This window comes from Lichenostomus cassidix, chromosome 1 (genome assembly GCF_008360975.1).
Source record: "Lichenostomus cassidix isolate B80296 chromosome 1, HeHo_3.0, whole genome shotgun sequence".
In the NCBI taxonomy this organism is placed as follows: Eukaryota; Metazoa; Chordata; class Aves; order Passeriformes; family Meliphagidae; genus Lichenostomus; species Lichenostomus cassidix.
In genome coordinates this window covers 109,323,434-109,348,433 of record NC_139479.1, presented here as the reverse complement: position 1 = coordinate 109,348,433, position 25,000 = coordinate 109,323,434, and the positions used below count along the sequence as shown (strand labels likewise).

The window sequence follows — 25,000 nt, the reverse complement described above, 5'->3', positions numbered from 1 at the left end:
AGTGGGGAGAAACTAAAGGCCACAACATTAAAAAAAAAAAAAGTAGGAAGAGACAAAAACACTCTTTTTTTAAAAACAAGATAGTGCAAAATAACATGGTGGGGTGCACCTGTAGTCCAGGACTCTTTTTACCTTCCTTATAGCTAACTGTAAGCATTTAGGCTGAAAATGACTCCACTGATTCAAAGTGGTTTGTGTGACAGTAGATGTTATCTGCACACTAAGGTCCAAGAACACTAACAGCAGCTTCCCAGCTGCAATCATACGGATAAGAATTTACATGGTTGAAGCAGTGACTTGAAAATGTTGAAAGTACCATGATGGATATCTTCATTTCCTAGAGGCTAAGCAGCAGTGTAGAGATGCAGAAAGGAATTTTCTCTTTAACTGAGGGGGAAAAACCCCAGAACCCAACAAACAAAATCAGCAGGAAAAAAGATAATCCACAGTGCATTCTCAGCTCTGCTTGTTTTTGGAAAAAGCACAGTAAATAATTTCTGTTCTCGAGAACAGCTTTAGTCAGACTCAATTCTGTCTCAGGTTGTGCAGTCACACAAGGGAAATCAAGCTCAAGCTACCTGGCTTATCAGCATGTTTTAGAAGAGAAAAGAGCACTTGCTGACTGTCCCCTTTGCATCTCTCCTCCAACTCACTGATGAAAGCAGCAGAGCAAGCAAGAGCTGGGAGAAAAGTTTGCAATTTACTCCAAAAAGACAGCAGTAAATCCTTGCCCCCTCCAAATGGGCAGGAAGAGCAATGATTCAGAGAACTTTCTGGGTCACACTGACTCCTGGACCTGCTGACTCATACAGTATTTCAGGCTACCCCTAAAATGCAGCTATTTTTTGCTCAACAAGATCAATTCCATTGCTGCTCTCTTGAGCCGAGATGGATAGATATGTTCTTTGATTTCTTGACCCAGGCTATTATTTAGTATAAAGAAACGCTGTATCTCTCCACAAGCTGTGCATTTGAGGTCATTACTGAGATGCCAAAAGTAACTAAAGAGAATATAAATTATCTTTGCCTTATTTTGCAAACAGTAAACAATTTTTTTATGCTTATTTGTACAATAAGGGAAAGCAAATGACAAATGCAGTGTCAAGTTTTATCTCTGCCAAAAATATTCACACTTTTTTCCTCATTTCTTCAATTTGTGATAAAGATTTCTGTCTCAAATTCATGGTATTTGTCTGGAAGAAGTTTGTTATCAGTTGCTTGTACAGGCAGATCTCCCTTAAAAAAAAGATTAGTACAAAATCAACTGCAATTAGAAATATTAACTTAAAGCAACGAGTCTCCACATCCAGTTGATATATGCCCTGATGACTTTTTCACAATATTTTTAGTATGCAGTACAGTAGCTTGCTAATGCTGAGTGATACTTTTAAATATGAAAATGTATATTGAGATGACAGATAAAAGTGTTACATGATGTTTGTCCTTGGATTAAAGGCTCCTTATTTGTTTGCAGTGACATGAGAAATGATAACGGCTCCAGAAAAACTGATATTGTTTGTCATGTCACAGGTCCATTGAGATCTTCCTCTTTTCTGTGACTTTTAATACAAAGGGAGGCCTAAAATTGCATTAAGTCAAATCTTAGAGGCTTAGCTTAAACCTTAACATCAAAATAGATGACATAATTCTTGATAAGTCTTTAGATGTGGGCAGAGTGATGCATAATAAGCAACAGGTTTGGAGCTTGTATTCAGCTTACAAATGACTTTAAGGTGCAGTTCCATACAGAGCACATTAACATTTAACCTTCAGGTAAAAAAGCCATGAAATCTTATTATTCAAAATCAGCTCCAAGAACAAACACAGCAGTTGTCATCTCACCAGGTAAAAGGAGAAAAATTGGTACATTCAGCATGCAGGATCTCCCCTTCCGAATCAGTAGAAATATACACTTGAATTTCCATTCACCTTTCCACTCTGGGAAAGAACACCGCAATTGCATAAATGCCAACAGAAAAACCTAGCGGTGTCTCACCTGAAAGACCTACAAGCTGCAAAATATTGGTCAGGCATTTTCTCTCGTGGAGGAATAAACCACTTTGCTATTTCCATGCTGTCCTCAAAACAACAAGCCAAACCCAACCATGCAGCCTAGCTAATGACAGCAAGGATTTGTCCCTCAACCTCTAGAAACAGATGTTAGGGTAGAAGCAAAAAACATTTTTGCTTTTTGCACAGCCATGGCATATAATCTTTAAAAACAATCAATAAGTCACAGTTGGCTGAGTCAGTGCCAGACCCCCATGGCTGGCACTTTGCTTAGAGGTTCCTTCCAGCCCAAGCCCTTCTGTGATTCCATAAAGTCAGAGAGAAAAGAGATGTGCTGAAAGACCAAACACATTTCTAACTTTATAAAGAAAAACTAAACTCACTACAAAGAAAACAGAGAACAAGACTTTTTGTAATACCAAATATCAAAATGAAGGTTTCTAACTGTGTAAATATCAATAATCAGAATATCCTGAGAGATATTAAAAAAAGGGCAAACCTACATTTTGAGAGCTGAATTATTTTCTGCAAAACTTCAATGAAGTCAGGCACAGATTTCCACAAGCAAAATCCCACCTGCTTTGACCATATTAGAGATAGAACTTGGTTTAAGGTGAGCATCCATACATTTATCTGAAACACCTCTGCACAATTAGAAAAACCTGTCCAATAAAAGTCCATCTGGAAATGAATTATAGCTAAAGTAATATATACTGCAGGAAAAAAAAAAAAAAAAGACATTGTACCTGCTACTAATTGCATCTGGATGAAAAGCCTAGAAACAGGAGTTCCTTAACCCATAATTCCAAAAAAATAAACCTGTCCAAACATATTTTTCTGTACTACATATTGTGTTACACACTATAATGAAAAATACCCAAACCCAACTCCAAATAAAAATTTCTGTGGCAAGGTGAAAAAAGTAATCTGTACTTCGAAATTTATTCTTGATTACACAGATATTTCGGAGGCTCACTACTCTTGCAATTACAACTCATGTTGGTAGCCCCAGTTTGTGTAAAAGAATCTGTGCAATTAAATATATCGTTACAATTCCAAAAGTTACATTTTGAGGTTTAAAAGAGATGAAATGAAGTCATACAGCTTGAAGAAAAAAAAAAAAAGGTGGGGGGCAGAATCCAAACTAGAAAATCCAGAAAAAAATCTAAACAAAGAAAATCCTCAAAGAAACAAAAATACCAAAACTTACACTGTTTATTTTTGTTATTGGCTAAGCTGAGCAGGAATTCTATCACAGTTATTTTCATTTTAGATACAAGAGATTTTTCTAAAACAGAAAGAACTAATAAAGTCGGGAAAAAACCACCAAGAGTGTGATGAGCATCTCTTTATTAGCCCAACCTGAGATACTACTTTCATTTGCTCTCCCTTCCTTGTTGAGAGTTGTTGGGAACAGCCCTGGTTTGTGCCCAAATGTCAATGACCCTTAAGAGATTCTCTGGTGACTGAGAACAGCAAGCAAATATTAACAAAGCAACCCAGCCATCTTCCCTGCTGGGGATGTAGATGGATTCTGATATAAAACTGCTTTAGTCCCACTTCACTTGAGCAGCACAGAACAACACACTCCATGGAGCTGATCTCAAAGAGAAACAAGAAGCAAAACCAAACCAAAACAAAAACCAAACAAACAGACAACAAGAAGAAAAAGACCCCACCCAAAACAAGAAAATTAAGGGAAGTAGGAGGGAAGCTACAGCCAGAATAGAAGGGAAAGAAAATTAAAGAATTAGTCATTCAGACCCATGAAGGTCAGGAGGAGACTTGAGGAGAAAAAGCATGTTGAAATTGGGGTTTAATTGCTTTGGGTTTTTAAGTTGTGTGTGTTTCATACAAGACACAACAGGTTCCCTGCCTAAGAAGAAAAACAGACCCAAGTAATTGGACAATTTCTTTGCTCAAGTATTACCACATTGAGCAGTTTGGGCTTTTTTTCCAGAAAGGTTCTTCCCAGGACTGCTTTTAGAGTAAACTGGTGAGGACCCTTCTGCCATGCTTTGATCTTTGCTGACTTCTGAGGTGATAGTGTTAAATATCCTCACCCATGAGCTGGATAAAAAAGGGGAGTGGCCAAAAGAAAAATTCAGAAAGTTTAGGACATAAAGGACATAAGCAAACTTCTGCACCTGGAACAGAATAACTCCAGTCACCAGCAAAGGCTGGGAACTGACAAGCTAAAAAGTGGCTGTACAGTAGAGGCGACTCACATTATTTACATCATAGCAAGTGCCTCTTCCACCAACTACCAGTGAAAAAGCAGGGCTGCTTCATACAGTGACTTCAACTTTTCATTCAATTTCCCAGCCTAAAAATAAGTTGCAGAAATCTCATAAGGTGTCAGAAAGAAAATGAATATCAGAAGGAAAATCTGTCATAATACAGAATAGCAGCGACTGGAGCAATACATATCCTTGATTTTTATCCTCTCTTAAACTCCAAGGCTGGTCATCTGAACTAGTCAGAAAGGGGGACGAAAAGCAGCAACCCAAGAATAACAACAACAAAAAATTCAATGATCCATGTTGCCCAGAGAGATGGTGAACAAGATGAGAATGAAACATTCATCAGATGCCAAATAGATGTGCTACATACTTATTTCAAAATAAGACCTTAACCTACTTTGTTCTCTTGAAGCCATCACTTTAATAACTTATTATTTATATTAGACATCCCTGTATACCTACCTTTTACTTGTCACCTCAGAATGTTTCATCAACATAGTTATTTAGAAGTAAATCTGGGCTGACCAGTTTGCAGTTCATAAGCTCTACTAGGTTTCAGTAGAAATGTTATACAAATTTATACATATATTGCACTGAATTTTGCATGCCAGACAGATTGAGTTCATGTTCTGCAAGTTTTCCAAAAAGCAGAACCAGCATCAAAGTAAAAAGTGCCCAGCTTCCTGTTCACTTTGTAGTAGTTTTGCATTTTCAAACACAGTGCATAATCATAAGTGAAAAAATAGATGGAGTCAGCCAGAATTACTTTTGTAAAACAGCAAATTATACACAGAATTTCCACTATAAGGAGAAAAAAAAAAAAAAAGGAATAGTAAGGGAGGGGGGGAAGTACAGCATAATACTTCTAAGAATTCATCTTGATAAGATTTTAGGGTAACTATGCTTGTCTTTATGAAATGCATCTTTTGAAAAGAAACAGAGAGATTTGGAAGTGCTGGGAAACCACAGACAAAACAAATGGCCAAAATGCAGAGCATAGGTTCTACGTTCTTGCAATTAAAACAGATTTTCAGTGTTCCCCACAGTAAGTACCTGTGCTTTCCAGTTGTTTACAAGCTTGATAATTTGAAATTTGGATACAATCTACATCTGAATGAGTTCATCTGCCTGGATGAACCAGCACAGCTCCAATAAAGTAGTAGAGCCAAATGAGTTTAGAGCCACTGGGGACTTTGTCTCATGCCATGACAATCAGGAAAAGATGTGTTTTTTTCCCAATTTGGAGGCTTGACCATGCCACCCTTCGAAATGTTTTTCCAGAATTGGTTGGTTATTTGTTCAGGCAGATGCTGCACCAAAGCCTGGCAAAACAGTGGCTGTCTGGCATTTCTTGCCCCATGTGCAGCTACCGGAGGCAGAGGTGGGAGAAGAGGGAAAGAACAAGTTGATCTTGTGCAGCACAGCCACTCTAATCACCCAAGCCTGAAGCAGGAGAGCCTGGGTTTCCCATTCCAGTTCCCCTCCCATGCAGTTAACTGGGAGCAATCAGCCCTGGGTGCAACCTGCTGCAGTTTCAGCTGCCAGGGCTCAAGAATTCAGCTGCAGAATTCAGGAATTTCCCCTGAGTAAACCCAGCAGGGTCACTGTTTTTATCATAGGGCGTTGTAGCATCTCGGGCAGGCTCTCATTTTTAACTTATGTAGAGAAAAACACCATGTTTTTCCTTTTTTGGCCAAATCTACATCATCTGATACTTTTAAATGCAGTCACACACATTAATCACGCTAAAGCAGATGCAGGACTTACAAACTTTCAGCATGACTCCTAAAAATAGAAGTTATATGCAGGTGAAGGCAGGCTTTTCCAGCACGAAACCATCCACCTAGGTGATGGGCAGCACTACCAGTTCTCCTCAGAAGTCCCACTCCTTTCAGCCAACTTATATTTCATTTCATATGCACTGGGCCAAGCCACGTTATTTTAAGCTTCAATCACTCATGTCAATCCTTGTATGCCGTTGTATTCCCACTGAATATTTAACAATCAGAACCAAGCTGGGCAAACCCCTGGCAGCAGCTGAGGAAGCAGAGCAATCTCCTCATTTTCTGTGTGTTCAGAGCAGGAGTTAATAGAAAAGCAGCCAGAAATGCTCCCTGAGCACCGCAGCTGTGCTGAAGGCAGAGGGAAGCCGATGGCGCTGGGCAGGCGGTGCTGCAGAAATCACACCTGTGGAGCACTGCTGGGATCACAGGAGGCCAAGTTGCACTAGGCAACCACTTCTTTGGTCTGTGCACCTCCTCGTCCTCAGAGACTTCTCTTCTAAGAGCCAGGCCTGCCCAGCCCAAGTCATGTTTACTGCATGACATCTAGGCTGCTCTTGCCTCAGGCCTGTTTATCTCTGTTCCCTTTCTTGCCTAAGCATTCAGGCCCATTCCTTTCTCAGTAATGGGACTTTGGAGAGCTTGCTTTCAAACAACTAATAAAATTCAAAACAAGGCTTCCTGATTTGTTTCTTTGGTGTGGTATTCCCACTTCAGCTCCTGTCAAAGCTCCCCTCCTGAGGCAGGCAAAACTTTGGTCCAGACCATCTTCCTCCCACATATTAATTAAGCATTACTCCCAGGTCCTGCAGCAGGCTTGCTTTTCGCTGACCACGAGGTAATTGTATACAGATTTTCAGCCAAGCCTTGTTGCTAGCTTAGTTTTTTTTTCCCCCTCCACTTAGAGAGTTCAAGTTTACAGAGGTTGTGCTGCTCCTACTACATTATAATACATGCAGTACACTACAAATATTCTGCTGAAACTTCAGCAATATTAACATATATAATTAGGGAACCCTCATATTACCATGTTGTAGAATCAGCAAACAACATGTAATCCAAGGATTTTGGTTTTTGTCTGGTCCTTTTCACCCGCTAGGTGTTAGAATTAATTATACCAGTGCTTTTTGTTTTGCAAGTATTATTATAGTTAATGATGATTAGTGTAGATAATTTTGTTAGGTTGCCATTTTCTAGCTCAGGGGTATCACTTTAGAATGAAAGTGTTGATTCTTTCTTATCTAACTTTGAAAATGAGATTAGATGTTTCTTGTATTGTCAAACTATGTAGATTTATATGGTAATTTAAAATCAGATAAGCTATGAGTGGCATAGGATGTTGTAATAAAGCAATCACAGCAGTTGACACTTCAGAGAGAATTAAATTGAGTCTTGCTTTAAAAGAGAGACAAAAAAAAAAAAAAAGTACCACTACATGCTGGGGACCAAAGCACTGGGGGAAACATTTAGGGCGAGAGAATCATTACTTAACTTACAAGCAGTGCCCTCATTTTCTCTGCATGACTGGACAGGTGCATCCATTATGTGTTATTTCAGGAGGAAGAAAAAAGGAAATAAATGGCCAAATACCAGGAGCTGCCTAGAATGAGCCTGACACGCTGAAGATTTCCATGATGGGACTTAGATTACAGGCTTCTCCTAATGCAGTTCTCCTTACGTGCTTTTGCAGAGACATGGATGGGAGAATAATAAGGCAGGAGTGACCCCAATCCAGGGGATGCAGTTTCTTTTAGACAAAATTCAAATTCTCCTCGCAGGTGGGGCAAAGAAAAAGTAACCCTTTTGCCTTCCGATTTAAAGGCAGCTTCTAAAGCAACACTGGAAATTGAATTATGCATAAGAACTCTGCACAGAAATACCCTCTTCAGCATCTGTGAAAGGGGAACGAGTGAAACGGATGCTTTTAGGACAAGACGATGCCCCTGGGGACTGCTAGGGAGGCACATGATTCTGCAGGATGGGAGGCTGCGTGCTGATTTTCCTCTTACAAGAAGTCACCCTGGTGTACATTCTCCAGATGGTAACTCAGGGCTGTCATGCTACAGCCAAAAAGGGGTAGGAGAGAAGAGGCTGAAAGTACAGTCCAGCACGTGCTAGGAGAAATGTCTGCTGGAATATGGCTCTTGCACATGGCAAACAGGATCTTGGAGCCTTCAAGGGTTACAGCTGCTCTAAACAGGCCTGGGCAGAGCAGTGACACCAGCCATCATCACCCTGAGGCATCTTCCTCTCCCAGGGAAGGACAGAAATTCCTCTCCTCCCTAAATCAGAGCTTCAGAGGGATCTGGCTCCAGTAATGAGCCCTCCTCACGAATTTCCCTATGGCACAGCCAAAGCATGTTATTAGGAGGGCAGGCTAGTGACTGGAGAAGGCTACAGTCACGCTGCATGACCTTCCCAGAATCCCTATTAGGGGCACTTAAAAGTTGGCATTATGATGGTGGAGGAAGGGATGGGCTGTGCCTTATGAAAATGATCTCGTTTGTAGCAAGACAAAAAAGAAATGCAGACACTTACATCAAGCCAGTGTGCATTTAAGAGCAGCTGAGTCTCAGTCTGAAAAGCAGAGCTGTGATCTACTTGTTTTAGTTATACAATCCATATTTTATGACCAAATTGTGATCAAACAGTATTATAACCATTGTTCTTGCAGATTTTACATCTGAATAGCAGACACTGCTGTATCACCAGACAGCTGAGCCACAACATGGGACACATCCCTTTCTTGGCTATCTGAAACAAGGAGGGTACAAGCCCTGGATCAAAGATGGTGGTGGAGATCCTTTATTCTGGAACATGATCATCCTGAGTTAACAAGCTAAGAACAGGGACCAAGAGACGAAATTCACCTTTGTTTTTAGAAGAAAATTTTACGGCATTTCCCACTCTCCTTTTTCCCTCCTAAAGTCTTATGCATTTCTTGAATAATTTGGAAATGACCTGGAAAATGTAGCTGAACTATGGAGTACTCTGTGTTCTCTATTTGCTTTAACTCAAACAAAAATTAATATAGTATCATAAACGTGTCAAAAGATAAATTAGGAAAAGAAATGTGTCTTTCCTCTGCCTAAAAGATTTTAAATGCTGCAGTGCTGCTATCCTCAGTTAGCAGTTTTGAGGTATGAAATCTCCTCCTTAAGAGCAAGTGCTAACAGAATGGCAAGCACTAACTCTAACAGCTCAGATCTGCCAGTGAGAGACTGCTTAGCAAAAAATTTAATTTTTGACTTCTCCTGAACACTACATCCTCTTTGGCTAGGCCTCTGGCACGACTCTGTTTCCGCTCCCCTAAGCGATATCCTTGTGTTATTCTGCTCTCTTCCTCTGGCCCCTCTTGCTCTACTCCCTCCATGGCCCATCTACTGCTCATTGCAGTGAAACCAGAATCCCATCCTCCCTCCAAAAACCACACTGGTGACAAAAAGCCTCTTCCCAGAATACAAAACAAAGAGCGAGCAATTTAAAAACAATATCCTTCCTCATAGTCCCAAATAAGTAGTGAGAACCCAAAAAATAAAAGGCTTCTAGCAGCAAACCCAGAGTAAAGAAATAAATGCTACCCAGAAAGACATAAGTCTGAACTCTTAAATCACTTAATGCCTTCCCTGAAGTCACAGATCTTCTGTGGACCAGAGAAGTCAAATCTAGTCTGCTCTAAGGGATGAAGGAGCACTACAGGCAGGACTCAACTTCCTATCCTGCCCTTTCATCTTTGGCAATCCTTGTTTCTCATCTGACACATCTGTGCTATAGACTGCACTGACTTTAATACCAGAGATTCATGCAGGATTTTTCATTGTCAAACCCACAGCAATGAACAATTCTAACCATTTCTGGAAAATCTTTTTCCATCCCCCTCCCCTCCCATCAAACTATCTGAACAGTATCGGTTAAACAAAGCTGCATACATCCAATATAAATCAGCTGTTTTGCTCTAATTCAGATTTGTAACTCTTTAACATTATTGTGCTTTCATAATTCTCTTACTCAGCCCAGCAGCAAGCAGTATCTGTTAGCAAAAATGCCTTTTTCGGGAGGTGGTAATAGAAAAATCTCTGCATAACCAAGAGCAAAAAGAGTTGCATCCCCTCTTTTGGCAAACAAACAGCCAAGCAAGATTCTTAGCCTAACCAAGGAATGTACACCACATGCTCAAGAATATTCATCATCATGCAAATGTCTTTGGCCCATTGACTGAGCCTCTGCAAGTGAACAATTAGTTTCTCCTCTATAAATTTTAATAAGCGTAGGGCAAACCATCTATGCTGTAGCTGTTAGCTTTCTCCTCATCTCATTATAACAGAAGAATCCATTTGGCATTTGTCAGCTTTCTCTGTATATCTTCAGAAGAAAATTGTTCTTGGTATTCAGCAGCTTCCTTTTTTAATACATTGTCATAAACAAAGGCATGCATTCATTGCTTCTCAGATTTCTCCGCAGGACTCGAGAAGAGAAAGTTTTGTTTGTCAGTTGTCATACTTCAGGATATTTTTCATAAGCAAATCACTCACCATTCATCAGCTTTATGTGGTTCTACTAAAAAAAGGAAGTGCTTGCTCCACTTTTCAACACACAGATGCAACCTCATTATAGGTCCAAGGATGAGCAACTCTAGATGTATAAACTCATAACCAATTAGCATTATGGGGAGATCTTCTGTACTTTGAAAGCAAATTTTGTGCAAGGAGCTAGGGAAAACTTCCCTGTGGTTATTAATTAGAGTGGGTAATTAAGACTATTAATCTCACTGATTTCTTTCCTTCTAATTCACAGCGATTTACTTGGGAATAAATAACTCTGATCTTTCGGACAATTCTTCCAGCCTTGAGTAAGTTATTCCTTTTCAGAAGGACAGTTAAGCATGGAAAGGGCATTCTCTACAGCCACTATAAACCACATGTGGCAGAGGGAAACAAAGCCCAGTTCAAGCATTTGCATCAAAGGCAGCTGAGGTAATTTAAACTGCACCTGCCACAGGTCAGCAGAACCTCCTCACTGCCCTCACATGCACACTCCTCTGATCCCAGGCTAGACAAAATTGACAGGTAACAAGGCAGAAAGAGATATTCCCTAATTTTGTTAGGACAGGGAATAATCTGACACATAAGTACACTACACTATCCTTCTATCCTTTAGGTCTACAACAGCTGCCCTGGCATGGTGCTCCTGGTATTGTGACAGTGACTGCCACAGAGCCCTGCTGCCAGTTTTCCAAGAGGCTTACCACTGGCTTGGTTCATATATCTAAAGGAATATTGCAACAGCCAAAGGCAAAGTTCCTTTTGCCATCTTCATTTAGCAAAACATCCGATTTGTGATTATTTTTCCCCACAAGCCTTGCTCTTCCATAATGCTTAGCACCTTTCAGAAGCATACAAAGCACTATCTGTCACAGCCAGCTGTTTCCTTCCTACACCTTCCCAAGAGAGCCCTGAATGGGGATTTCATTAGCTGGCTCCAAATGCAACAGGCCAGGTGTGGAGGGTATATGACAGCAGACACTCACCAAGTGCTTTACACAGTAATGCAGAGAAAGAAATAAAAATTCTATGATAATGCAGACTGCTGAATAGAACTTTATTGCTGTTACTGTACGGGTTGGGGGGAGGCACAAAGAGAGACACAGCTGTGGCTCTGTCATTCCCTAAAAAAAGATCAGGAAGCAAGTTTTGGCCCTGGACTCTGATCACCCAGACTGGCTCTTTCCTAGCTGGTTGGGTAGTGTAAATGTCCATCACACTGCCCAAGCACATCTGGGGACAGAGCTCACCCCAGAGGTGATACAGATGACGTTCCACAGGACCTGGATTCTTTTCTCTACATAGTTATTTATTACTGAGAAGGTTCATGACAAAGAAAACCTCTCTTCCAGGCTGCTACAGGATCTTGGCTGTGATAGGAGATGTTTCAAACTGAGAAAGCCACACAAACTCTTCCATAGTAAAGCAGACTGGGGGCCCCAGAGGAATGCCAGGTCCAAGGACCACCAAAGCACAGATGTGGCTAATCTGCTCATGCAGTGTGGATATGAACTAGGGGACACCACTCAGCCTTGGGGTGAGGGACCTGTCCCTGTCCCTCAGAGCTGTGGATGCAGTGTGTACACCCACACACCTCCAGGGTGGATGATAATTCCTCGCTCTAGATATGCTCAGTGCTTCACAGATACCATTTCTAAGGGTTCACACTCTGAAAAGCATTTCAAATTTTGAAATTCAATCCAAATAGCCCCGAGGCTGTTTAATTTTCCTTTCAAGGAGTTGTGAATTTATACTTAGGCTCCTTCGTAACAGACCATTTTTGACCCAATGGCCCATGATGGCTTCTTCAAAGCGAGCTACAGTCTATCAGTCAACTTCTGTTTAGTTCACAGATCATCAGTGAAATGGAATTTAACAGCTGCTCAGGAGCTATTATAGTCTTTCATGTCAATCTGATTGTCAAGGGTGTAAAACAAATGTCAAAAATCTTCAAGAATACTTTTAATTGATATTTACTGACCATACACAAGGAGTAAGCCTTTCTGCCCTACCTTTTTCTTCAAAGGGTAAAGCCAAAATACCTTATGAGCAGGGAATTAGAGCTGCCAGAACAAATTGGTCAACACAGTAAACATCAGATATATTCTTAAGCTGTAGGAACTTAACAGCACATTTACTCAATAAATCCCTGCTCTTCCTTTCAGTCCTGCAAAATATAACTAGCTAAACTCCAAAAAGAAGTTAAAAACAAAATAGTTTTTATGAAGACGTCACATCTGGCTTACTATAGGAGCTTTGGAATAAAAATGAAATCCTCAAAACATCATGAATGTATGGAGCCTCAAGAAAAAATAAGTTTTGACACAGAGGAACAATGTTTATAGGGCAGAAAAAATAGTTTGAGGCCACATATGTATTTCAAAGCATGAAATATAACCACACACATAAAATAATTACCAGGAAAGCAAAAGCCCTGATGACCCAACTGAACATATTAAAAAAAAAACAAAACCAAAAACCCACAAAACCTTGAACTGCAGGCATGAAATTCAGTCCTGAGAAATCATCTAAAGCATTAGTTTCCATTTTCTTTACCAAAAAGGAAGGGGGAGGAGGGAGAAAGAGAGATGCATTAGGCCAGTGGCTAAAACATTTAAAGGGTTCCACACACCTTCTGTTCCAAACCACAAAAATATCCTTTTGCTTCTCGAAAAATTGCCTTAATCTCTTGGCTAGGAGCTTACTGAACCTTAGACACCTGTTGGAATACAATACTTGGAGTCAAGGGGAAGAAGCTACAAATTAAGTCTTCTGTCCTGTAAATTCAGGGATGAACTCGAGTGTGCATGCAAGGGGAAGCTCATCTGTGCTCCGGAGTGGAGGGAGAGGAAGATGATGGGTGATTTGTGTCATTCAATATTTTCTCAGAAGATTTCTATACATCATGTAATACACACCAAACAGCAAACAGCTGCTGACCACAAGCCTCAGTTCTTCCACTTCCAGAAAACACTTTCTCACAGAGTGACAAGGCTTTTTTTTTTTTTTCTGTCCCAGAGGATTTTGGAGGCATATTAAAAGGAACTAGAAAAGGAGAGTTGCTACTAAAGCAGCATCCAGGTAAAGGGTAAACATCCATTTTCATTCCCTCAGGCAGAGGATGACAATACATTCTAAATTAATAGATAAGTGATACCCTCCACCTCCTCCACACCTCCTCCAGGAGATGCCTGTAAAAGAGTAGCCTAAGTCCAGAGCTGGAAACTAAAGCTCTTAGAAAATGGGACTTGGTGGTTTGCATTCAAGTCACCACTTTTGCTCCATGTGTCACAAAATGGCAGACCACATCTCTTGATGTTTCCATCTGCTAATAAAAGGCAGCTGGACATCCAGCAGGATGATTTTATGTGGCTATAAAATGCACAGCTGGCTCTCTACACCCTACTTGAAAGAAGGCAATGCTGTCCAGGCACCTACCTGGGCACCCACCACGGAGTTCTGGATTATAAACTCAACTGGGGAGAGGAAAATGTGCAATTCTCAGGTGTATCAATTATTTGTTTAGTTTAACTCTCACTTTCTTTGTGAGTAAAAAATATTGGAAATTTGAGTCATTGCTGGGACATAGCATCCATTGCAGAGAAAGTGAAGACTAGTAAGGTAGAAGGGTAAATTTATTTGGAGGGAACTGCAACCTCAGTCAGCATTCTCCAAGAGAACTTAGTCTCAGAAGAATAAAATTAATTTGAATCAAAAGAAGAGAAAGGGGGGAAAATTACAGATTAGAAAGGCAACACACAGAAAGGAATTATATGCATATTTATAAAAACAACTAACTGATACATTGGAATAGAAAATTCTTAAAGCCACTACTTTTTCTGCTATCAAGGTCAAAGTAGATTTTCCATCACATTCACAGGCAAAACTAGGATGACACATCTAAAGCCATCTAGGGTTGGGAAAGAACATCAATGCACTTTAAAGCATGTCACTCAAAAGTAACACAATATTAACTATTAAAAAAAAATTTGTGTTTCCATAAAAATTTTTCAATGTGTTTGTTCATGTAGTTCAATTGCCACACATGCGTTACAAAAATGTTTATCTAAATTAATTGTCTTGTTCCCTTTCAAAGGTCACAAAAAGGGGAACATTACACAGAAATTTTTTTCCTTTGCTGTGTTGTTACATTCTGTCAGTCTAGGAGGTAAGAGAATATTCCTGCTTAAATAATTTTTACTGCTCTCCAAGCTCATTCCTGCATAAAACTTCACCCATATCTGAAACACCTCTGCTCAAAAATAGAGATCTTCCAAAATGCAGAAATGAATGAGGCAGACTGAGCTTTCAATATCAAATCCCAAGGAGAAATAAATAAGAAACAACAGCTGAAGGCTGAGTAAAACCTCAGCATTTGCATACCTGTGCACAGGTGGATTGAAGCACTGAGCACCAGGTTGCTATTAAATCAGAGTAATCAGTGAGACACATTCACAGAAATCAACGTGAGAAAGCTGCAAAGTGTTTTTTGCTTTCAACTCTGTGAAATGTTGAGTCTTCAAAACTGGCTGTGCTCCTTCTTTTTGGCCTGACAGCATTTTTAGAGAGGAACTTTTGTATCCCTATAAAATGAACAGGATCTTTTCATTGTCCCATGTTTACATCCTATTTTCCCCTACAGGAACAACTGCCTGGGCAGAATTGTGAGGTTTTCTGCCAGCCATTTGTTCCATTCTAGCCACCACGCTTGTCAGGCAGGAAGCAGCCTTGATTAAGTTATTTGTATTCCTAAGAGGTTTCCTCCTGCCTGGGCTCACTCTGCAGTCCTCAAACCCTGACCAGGAGCAGCTGAACAAGGGACAACAGTTCTGGCTGCTATGTGCCATTAAGATATAATGCCTGTCTCACATTTAACTGGCGAAGCCAAAGCTCTGCTGCTCTTTCCATGACACCAATCTACCAGAAAGGGCAGAGCAGGTTGGCAGGGACAGCTCTGGTGTACAATCAGAAATCCTCCACAGGATGTTGAGTCCTAAACTCCCACAGGTTACATGTGTCTGCTGCTCCCTACTAACTCACTGTTGGCTTTCTGAGATGCCTCCCAGCTGAAAACATTCCGTTAGGGTTTTACAGCACGAATCTGTACCCAAATGCATAAAACTTGAGCTGGAGGAGACAAAGCATCAGAGAAAATAACTTCCTCTCTGACAAATGGAGAGAGGGCCAAGCATGATGTACTACAAGGGCACAATGAGACAAAGCATCTACACAGCCCCCAGGACTGACTGTAGCTTCTAAGCTGCCTCTCCAGAATCCCACTCTTCTCTCACTCTTCAGGGTTCCCTGTCCAACCTAGCCAGGTTAAAAATACTCTTGCTCACCCTATTTCTGCTTTCTGCATCCTCATGGGTAACAAGTGAGTGCAACCGAGGAAGGGTCTTTTTAAATAGAGAAGCAAGCAAAGAACTCCTCATTGTTCTGATACAAAAATATAATACAAAATATAATATAATCACTCAATTTAGAGGTCCACCCTGACAAAATTTAACTTTTAAGTAAAACAAGAAGATATGGCTATTTGACAAAGTAGATGAGTAAGAGCATGGCACTTTTATGCAATCCTCTGTTTGACTACTTTGAAAATATAAATCCAAAACAATTTCCAAAATGCCTTGACATTTTTCCTTAGTCATTCCCTTCATAAACAGAGAAAATAATGAACAAATATTATTTAAACTCCAAATATATTCAGGGCAATAGCTAATTCTGTAACCCATTAAAGGAAACTCTGAGGCAGAGAGTAGGATTTAGCAGCTGCTAACCATTAAAAACATATTGTTAGGTTTCCCTGCAATACTTTTCAAAAGAATCTTCAAATATGCCATTAAGCTCATTATTTCCTAAACATTACAGATATTAGCATCATCATAATACCACCATTCATACATCTTCCTTTTTTCTGTCTATTCCTCCTCTAAACTTGCTGTCCTCTTCAAAGCAAACTTCTTTTACTTAAAAAACCCTACCCTTCTCCCTTGTCAGCAAAGCCCTCTCATTTTCTTCCTTCAATTCCCTCCATATAACCTACATTTCACTGAGATTGACAGTAGTGCTCTAAATGCTGTCAGTATCACACCCTATCTTACAATTTTACTCTTATCCTGTGTATCATATTCTTCTAAAATCAGATTCTAAATTGCCTGGGGCTTAAAGTCGCCTTTCTACTTTTCTTTATCTTAAACCATTCCAAGGGCCAAGCTCTTCCCACCCTGACTGGTTAATTTGCAGGAGCTTTGTGGCAGCCAGAAGCAGAGCCAACATTACTCTACCCATGAACTAGGAGCCACCTGAGCACATATTATTGCAGCTCCACGTTTTCCACTTCAGTGGACTCTATCACTGGCATAAAACAGGCTACGTGGCATTTGGAATGTACAACAAGGTCAGCTGGTGCTGCTCATTTTCAGGAATGCTTTGACAGAGCTGTGAATCTATTTTAATTTGTTTCAGTTTTTCATAAGCTAGCATTAAAAAAAATAAATCAGGTGACTTTTAATTATGAATTTCACATTATAGTGTCCTTAAGATTATATAATAAGTTGTAAAGTACAATTGATAATCATGAAATCCCAACAGTAAATTGTCTAAATGAGGCAAGTGAACCGAGATTGTGGAAAACAGGATGCTCTCTGCTAAATGGAGGGTGCACACTAATTTTACAGCAGCAGAGGACTACACATTCAATAGTCTAAATATAACATGGATGTCATCAGAAAAAAAAATCTTCATGTTGAATGAGATAAAAAAGCCTTTTAATAAAGAAGAAAAACTTTTTTTTCATGATAATTACATGGATTTAATGGAAATTCTCCCTGACAAAATATTGAACCCAACTCACCCCAGGAGTCCTGACTATCTAAAACATACATCTTTTTCCACTCCTTTTGAAGTATCAGGATATACCAGTGAGCTTTCTAATTAACTTATTTTAAAATATAGAAAGCCTTCATAAACACAAAATGAGCCAATTTAAAACATTGACGGTGTTTGTACTGAAGTGCTGATGAGATAAAAAGCACCTCTGAATTACAGAAAGCACAGGTTTTTAGAAAAGGTGCCTCTAAGAAATTATTAAAATCATTTTTGCCTAGTGATGTTTTAAGCCAAGGAGAGAAAAGCCATTTTGCACTGGCTTATTTTCTCCACCAGCCAAGGTATCACAAGGGCCTTGCTCTGCTTTTGTAGCAAGAGCAGCTTTTGAACACTGCAGCCTTCTCATCCTTAAAGTGTGAGACACACTGGCTCATTGCAAGTGGCAACAGCAACGTGACTCCCAAAATATCCGACTGGGGGAGTGGCAGAGGTCTGTGGGGCATGGGTGAAGCTCTTTTCCTTTGTCCAGAGGAGAGTTGCAGGGAAGGGAGACCAAAGCCTTCTCCTCAGTGCTGCTGGGACATCCCAGGCCAGAGAGCTGAGCATTGCATGACACTGAGGTGGCACAGGTCAAACAGGAATCAAAATCTGGTTTATAGTTTCACAAATCTGAACTCGCAAGAAAGGATCCATTGTTTGGCATCAAAGGGAAAACACACGTCTAAGTACAAATTAAAAAATACAGGCCATCATTTCTTTCAGTTGAAAGACACAGCAGAGGTGATAAAAATTAGAAATATAATTGGAGCATGCTGTTTTAGAGAGAGAGTAGCTGGAATGCTGTGCATAGCAGTGAACATAGATGCCTCAAATCAACTACAGTGTCCCAGACAAGCTGAGCATGCACAGGCCAGCTCCTAGCTCTGTTTAGCTCAGACCCTGCCTCACAGGAGATTTGAAGTCCTAACCCTCAAGAACTGCAAGCTCTGCATTCCAAATTTATCTACAGCCACATCTAACACACACTATCTGCCCTGTTGTGGCTGAATGCAAGCTGGGAAACCTCAAGTGTGAGAATACTGGGATATCTTGGAATCTGGTCCAAAAATACAAATGTGTTCCCTTTTCCTACAGAACCCAAGAGCTGTAGAGGATGCCTTATGAAGTGCCAAAGCATGGATCAATATCTGAAGCTCAATATGCCCTTGTGATTATCTTGCTTTCCTTTACTCATCTGCTCTTTTTAATCACATACTCCAAGCAAATCCTCAATTTTACAGCATGAATGCTTCAGCTCCTTGCTGCATTGGGGAGCTACGAAGCTGCAAAGAAATCTTAACAGAAACACTGTGGCATAGCATGGAGGTAAGAAAAAAAGCTAATCAAGACACTACATCTGAGATGAAAAGTTACTGATCCTAAAAGAGAAAGTAAATCAGAAAAGCTACTCTTTAACATTCTCTTTGATCTGTGTATGAATTCTCCATTTAATTTGCTTACACTTGAAACAGGTGGACAAGGAAGAGAAGAAATTTTTATGAGAAAAATTATTTCACTGCAAACCAGCTTCATTTGAGACTTCTGAAAAATCTTTAATTTATATACTATAGATGTACCTTCTGGACTTTTCCCACAATTCAACACCATGTGAAATAAAAAAATAAATAAATAATAATGTACAGGAGATGTGTCTCACTAAAGGTGAAAACCTTTGGAATAAGAGAACCAGTTTAAACCGTACAACTGAAAAAAACTACACTTAATATTTGCTCTGTATTTATGACCTTTGAAACAAACAGATAATGGATGTGAGATATGGACTGAAACGGAACAACAATAAAGTGGACTCCTCGAGAGATGCCCAAAAAGGCTGCATAATAGATCTGCATAGTGCTGGTGTGCCCAGCTCTCTTTTACCACACATCTTCACAGATGACCAACCTGATCTTGTCAACTGTTCTGTCAAATATCCCTTCTATGGCCTAACGCCAGCACAAATGCTGCTATGAACATTGGAGAGGCATAATTTCATCCTCAAAGGCCCTTGATCCCTTTCCCTCCTCCAGCCTTGCAGATAAAGAGTGCATCATGAGGCGCATTGTGTGCGGTTTTTCCAGAGGAGCCAGTAAAAGCTGGTCCCATGGTCACATTAAATGTCCCTTGATACCTCTTGTTAGAAGAGAATAACGACTTTTTTTGTGCTTTCTTCAGCCAAGTGCTCTCCTCCCAGGGTGATGTACTAAGTACCTGCCAGCTGTTTTACATTTGGCAGAGGGAGCTGAATGCTTTTTCTTTTTTTTCTCTCCAATGAAGGCCACTACATACATGTAAGCCATTAATTCAAAGACAAACAGGCACTTCTTTGTAGAGAGATGTGAGTCTGTGAGGCAGAGACGGGTTAATAAACGTGAAAAGGAATCTTCTAAAGATAATGTGCCACTGTCAAATAGCAAAACAGCTGAAGCACAGTTCTGACATCTCCTCAGGACACATGATATTCTCATAAAACGTGGGCAGGGGAGAAACATTTGATGTCTGGCCCTACCATTTATATTTTTAGAAGGCTGCACAACAATACTCTGACACCCCGAGGTATCTAATGGTTCAACAGTCCTGTACAGTAGGTTCTGCCTCCTTTCTAAGGCACACAAATCCATAAACCTTCACTGACCTGCGGTGTCAGTATGTTCCTGCCTGCAGCCCTTTTTTTCTGCTGTGTTAGAAAGCCTGACGAGACTGCTTATTGAATTTCTTCCTTTCAACATCAAAGACACCAGCCATGCTCTCCAATTATTTAATAGATTCTGCTACGGTGGAGATCACTGATTCATTTTCACTGGAGATATCCAGTCATTGTAAAGAGCAATTATATATAATAACAGTCTAGCTGTTCTCAAACATTCTCTTATCAAACACATAGTCCAGTGATTACCAAGATAGGCAATGATCTGATATTGATAATAAAATTTAATGTCCTTGGTGTTAGTTTTACCAAGCTATCAATGGTTTTGCTCTGCAGACCCCAGTGCTTGAAAGGCAGGAGGAATGTTTGGACTGCCTTTTGCTTAAACTGTTAAATATTTATTTCATGGTCATGCTCTTTAAGCCTCACAGAAAGGTGCCTCTGATTCAGCTTTTTGCTGCTTGGCAGTGCTGTCTGGGGAAAAGACACAAGGGACAGGAGATGCTGACTTCTAAAGCCAGTTCTGTTGCTGGGCAGCCTGGAGCAAAATGCTTTGTCTCAGCCTCCCCATCTGTAAAATGTTCCTGCTTAACTGTGCACAGGGGCTGGAGATCAATTTGTTAATGGCTGTGCATTAGCACTGTGCACAGCCCTTTGAACGTATAATATGTCCTAAAAATACTAACCCTTTTTGCCCTTATTCGCAGATGACTTCCCAGACCAACAGATTAAAGTACTCCTTTGCTAAAACTTTCCCTGAAATAAAAACCTCAGTGGTAGCTACTTGCTGAGCATCGTCTCTCCGTGGCTCCGAGGTGGCAAGCCCTCAACTTGAAGCAAAAACTTTTTCTAACCTTTCCTTTTACAACAGTGATAAAACCAGGAGCAAAATTAGAACAGCGAGGTTCACAGTGCCCGCTTGACCTTGAAGCATAAATTTTGACGAGCAAAATGAGAGCATCCACCTTCTCCAGACTCATTTTGAATCCAACCAGATGACAAAGGCTGGAGTGATGAGCATAATCACTGACTTGAGCAGATGTTATATCCCCAGCCATGGATGGCAGCAGTATGTGTAAAGTTCCCTGCCCTAAAAAGCTATTATGTCCCACAGGCAGTTTCCAAAAAATCCTTATTTTAGCTAGACAGCACAACCCTCTATCTTTCATATCTTGTCCTTTCTCATCAGTAGGGCTACACTAGATACAAGTTTCCCTTGGCCAGTTCTCTTTTCCTGCCTTACAAATCAGATTCAGGCCAGCTGTGGCCATTTGCCCATTAGGTAGGACACGAACCCTGTTCCAGCTGGATCAGGGACTGCAGCTACCACAGAGCCTCCCCACAGGCAAATCCTGGGGGCCACACATCATAAATATGACATGCTTATGCATGAAATAAATTTACATACTGCACTCTGACTGCCCAAAACATCTATCATTCATTCCACCCCTGGATATGGAAACTGCTGGACATCTCTTTTTGGAATTCACCAGGCTGAAGACTTAAGGTGATGAGTTGACTGAAAGGCAGCAAAATACACAAGTCCATGTTAGCAAAGGGTGAAGACCAAGCACTCTCCTGGGAAGAGAGGGTGGGTGGGAGCAATTACTCTGCCCCAGGAGCTTCACAAGGACTCCATGTCAAATTATCCTCAGGCTTTAGGCTGAAGCAGCCCCAATATTTCAGGAAGCAACAGCATGGGGAGCTGACCCATGTTATTCTGCCTCTAACACCAGCAAGGTTTTGGGTGGGTATCCAGAAACTCAATAGGCTGTGCAATTTTTTGTTACAGAATTGAATCCCACAGAGCAAGGAGACTGTAGGTAGGGGCAGCAGACACCACTCCGTGAGTGGGGACTCTGCAGTGCTCCAGGAGAAGCACTGCTCAGCTGAAAGCCCCAGTTTCAGCAGGGTATCTGGCCTAGTTTGCCTCTATCAACTGCTCCAGCTCTGACTTATAATTGGAATTCATATCCTGCAAAAGCTAGAGCCTGCAGCTAACAGATACAGCAAATTATTCAGCATTAACCAGCATAATCTGCAATGGTTTTCATGTTGCCTGTTTGCCCCTCCTCCCCAGGCACTTACAAGCACTCTGTGGGCACAGAAGAGCACATGTGGAACAGCCACAGCAGCTGGGGCTGGCAAGTAATTTTGCTTGTCCACATGGCCTCTCTACTTCTTATTCCAATGCCACATCCATTCTTTTTCCAGTCCAGACAGCTGTGAGACTTTGTTAATATAGCACCTGAAATCTGTTTTCATCTAGCATTCAAAACATGACTGTAAATGGTTTATTATTGTCATACTTTTAGATTACTTTAACTTTAGGAGCAGTGCTTTTCTCCTCTTCATTTTTCCTGGCAATACACACTGCTTCTTTTCCCTGTAAGGTGAAAGATCTATAGACTGCTAGTTGTCAGTGCTTGCAAGTAGCCATTTAAAAGCAGATATTTTTTGTCAGCATTTTTATTTGTGAAGCTTCTATGACAGATTTGGAAATTGAAGTCCTTGATTTATCTCCAGGCTGAAACCTAGACAGAGGCAAGGACACCGTGAGCCTCAGGAATGAAATTACAAACATGTCATTACCTCCTTTAATCTGCTCTTGTTTCTGTGAAATTGCTCCAGACAACCCCAAAAATCCATGTGCTTTTACAACGAAAAAAAATCCTCATTTCAGGCTATTTTTCACCCATATTATTTGAGGCCTCTCACTGTTCACTTGTGTAAAAACAAAGGCTAGTAAATATACTATTTTTTAACTTGTTAAGCCAACAGACCCAGTCAACACAACATACAAAACAGCCATGCGTAAAACCACCATTCCCCTCCCTCTTTTTCTTTTCTTTTTTTTTTTTTTTTTAATATTTATTAAATCTTGTTTGTCTCACAGGAGAAAATGGTTTGATAGTGAGTCACACTAGCACTCGGTTCAGGCCACATTTGGCATAACAGAACATCACATCTGGCACGCTGAAACCATGACTGACAGATTCTGATCAAGATTCACATGATGGGAGTAGCAGGGGTTATTGCAAAGCAGGAGTGAGAGGCATGGGAGGAACTATAGTGAGAAAGTGGCAAAAAGCCCAGCTCCCATTTGTCTCCTCAAGCATTTCTATTAGCTCTTATTTTTCCACTGTACTGCAGGCCTACATAGCAATTAAAAGAATTAGTTGGTGTTGTTACCCATGTGACAGCATCCATGGGTGAGTGAAAAGGCTCTACTGTGATGTGAAGGGCTTGAGTGGGGTGAAAAGGGATGTGTAAAGCAGAGCTCCTTTCCTGAGCCAGTCCCTAACTTGATGCTGGCACTGGTGGCAACTCCCAAGCAGAAAACTGCAGCTGCCTCAGTTGGGCGTATAAGACACCCCTCTGGGCTGGCTGGTGTGTTTCCCATGAGAGAAATACTCTGGTCATCCTTAAACTATTCACCACTGAGACAGACATCCAGTGCCAAGACAATGGATGGCCTTGTGCTTTGTATGTTCCGCTGTGGTGGAGGACGATTGGCAGGTCTCATTTTGTCTCAAAAATCAGGCAGAAAACAGCAGTAACAGAGAATTTACATCTTATGTTGGTCTAAGTGGGTAAAGAAATCACCAGGTGTGGAAAAGACCTCATTTTGATCTGGGGGAAGGGCACTCATTCTGCCTGGGGTAATTCCAGCCTACATCTTCTGTCTCTTGCACCTCTACCACACGGCTGAAACAAACCTGTGCTGGCAAGGAAGAGGAGGAAGAATGTGCTCTTCCCCTCCTTTCTTAGGTGATTTGACTTTGCAAAAGAATGGGTTAGGTCCCTAGCTGTTAACCTCAAGAGTTATTCTCATCACTGTTGACCCAGTAAAGTTGTGATCTTTCTCCTCTGAGAGCTGGTAGTGGTGACAAACAAACCCTGGAGCAAACGTGGGTGTCTCTGCAGCCATCTCACTTTACAGAAGAGCACTCATGCCAGAGCTGAAAACACTGACCCCAGGGACCACACAACCCCATTACCCTTCCTGGTAAATCTGCTGTTTGACCTGGTTTCTGGAACAGGTTCAGGTAAAAGGATCCAGTACTGAGCCCAACTGAATTCCTGATTTATTACACACTCAGCTAACTTGGCAAAGCTTCAGAAAAAGGTGAAAGTTCAGAAATATCCCTTTTGTGAGCACCTCATGCCATCCAGCTTTCCACAGCTGTTTTAAATGTATCTCTTTTCAGTGAGCTAAGGATCTACATCCCAGACACCCAGCTCCATGCCCTAGGCATCCACACAGATTTAGAGCAGAGGCCTGGACTCTGCTCTGACAGAGAGACACTAAAGGTTGATATCAAAACACACAACTTCGATCCTTAAGCTCCTTTACCAGTCTCCCTCTTTGTTCTCAGATTCCTCTATGTGACATGAAATCACTACCCACCCTTTATCACAGGCCTCTTAGGAGAATAAAAGCAGTTATCTACAACAAAATTCAGATGCCATGCTGAATAAAGGTTATTGGTACTCACTGCCATGCTGCTGGGCTGCTGCTTTCTGTCTTCAGAAGGGAGAGCTGGAAGCTGTCGGGAGCAGCACTTGAGCAAGAGAGGTAAGAAATAGGCAATCTAATTTCTTCTCTCCTCCCACACCCACTAAAGTCAGTGAAATGGCCACAGCTGAGGCCAATGATAACCACCTGCCAGAGAACACCAGGGCAAAACCACAGCTGTATGTCCTGAGCAGTGATGAAAATCAGCCCTGTAGAAAGTGATGAGCAACACCTGTGTGGGGTGGACAGGGAACTGGGCCTTTCCAGAGAAGAGAAATTATGTCCCCCCTTTAAGAAAGAACACTGCTGTCAATAGGACAAACTTCTTTTGGAAACTCAAATCTGTGATACAATCACCAGAGGGGGAAAAAATGTGATATTTAATCATC

At 40.9% G+C, this 25,000-nt stretch overlaps 1 long non-coding RNA gene across 2 annotated transcripts in view; it reads right to left on the bottom strand.

Moving 5' to 3' along the window:
- Positions 1–24,712, bottom strand: part of LOC146445520 (uncharacterized) — a 164,752-nt gene extending 140,040 nt beyond the window's left edge. For both annotated transcript variants that reach the window (XR_014855226.1, XR_014855227.1), the window contains exon 1: positions 24,592–24,712. This is a non-coding gene — a long non-coding RNA (uncharacterized LOC146445520). The remainder of the gene's footprint in view (positions 1–24,591) is intronic.
- Between the last annotated feature and the right edge of the window lie 288 nt (positions 24,713–25,000).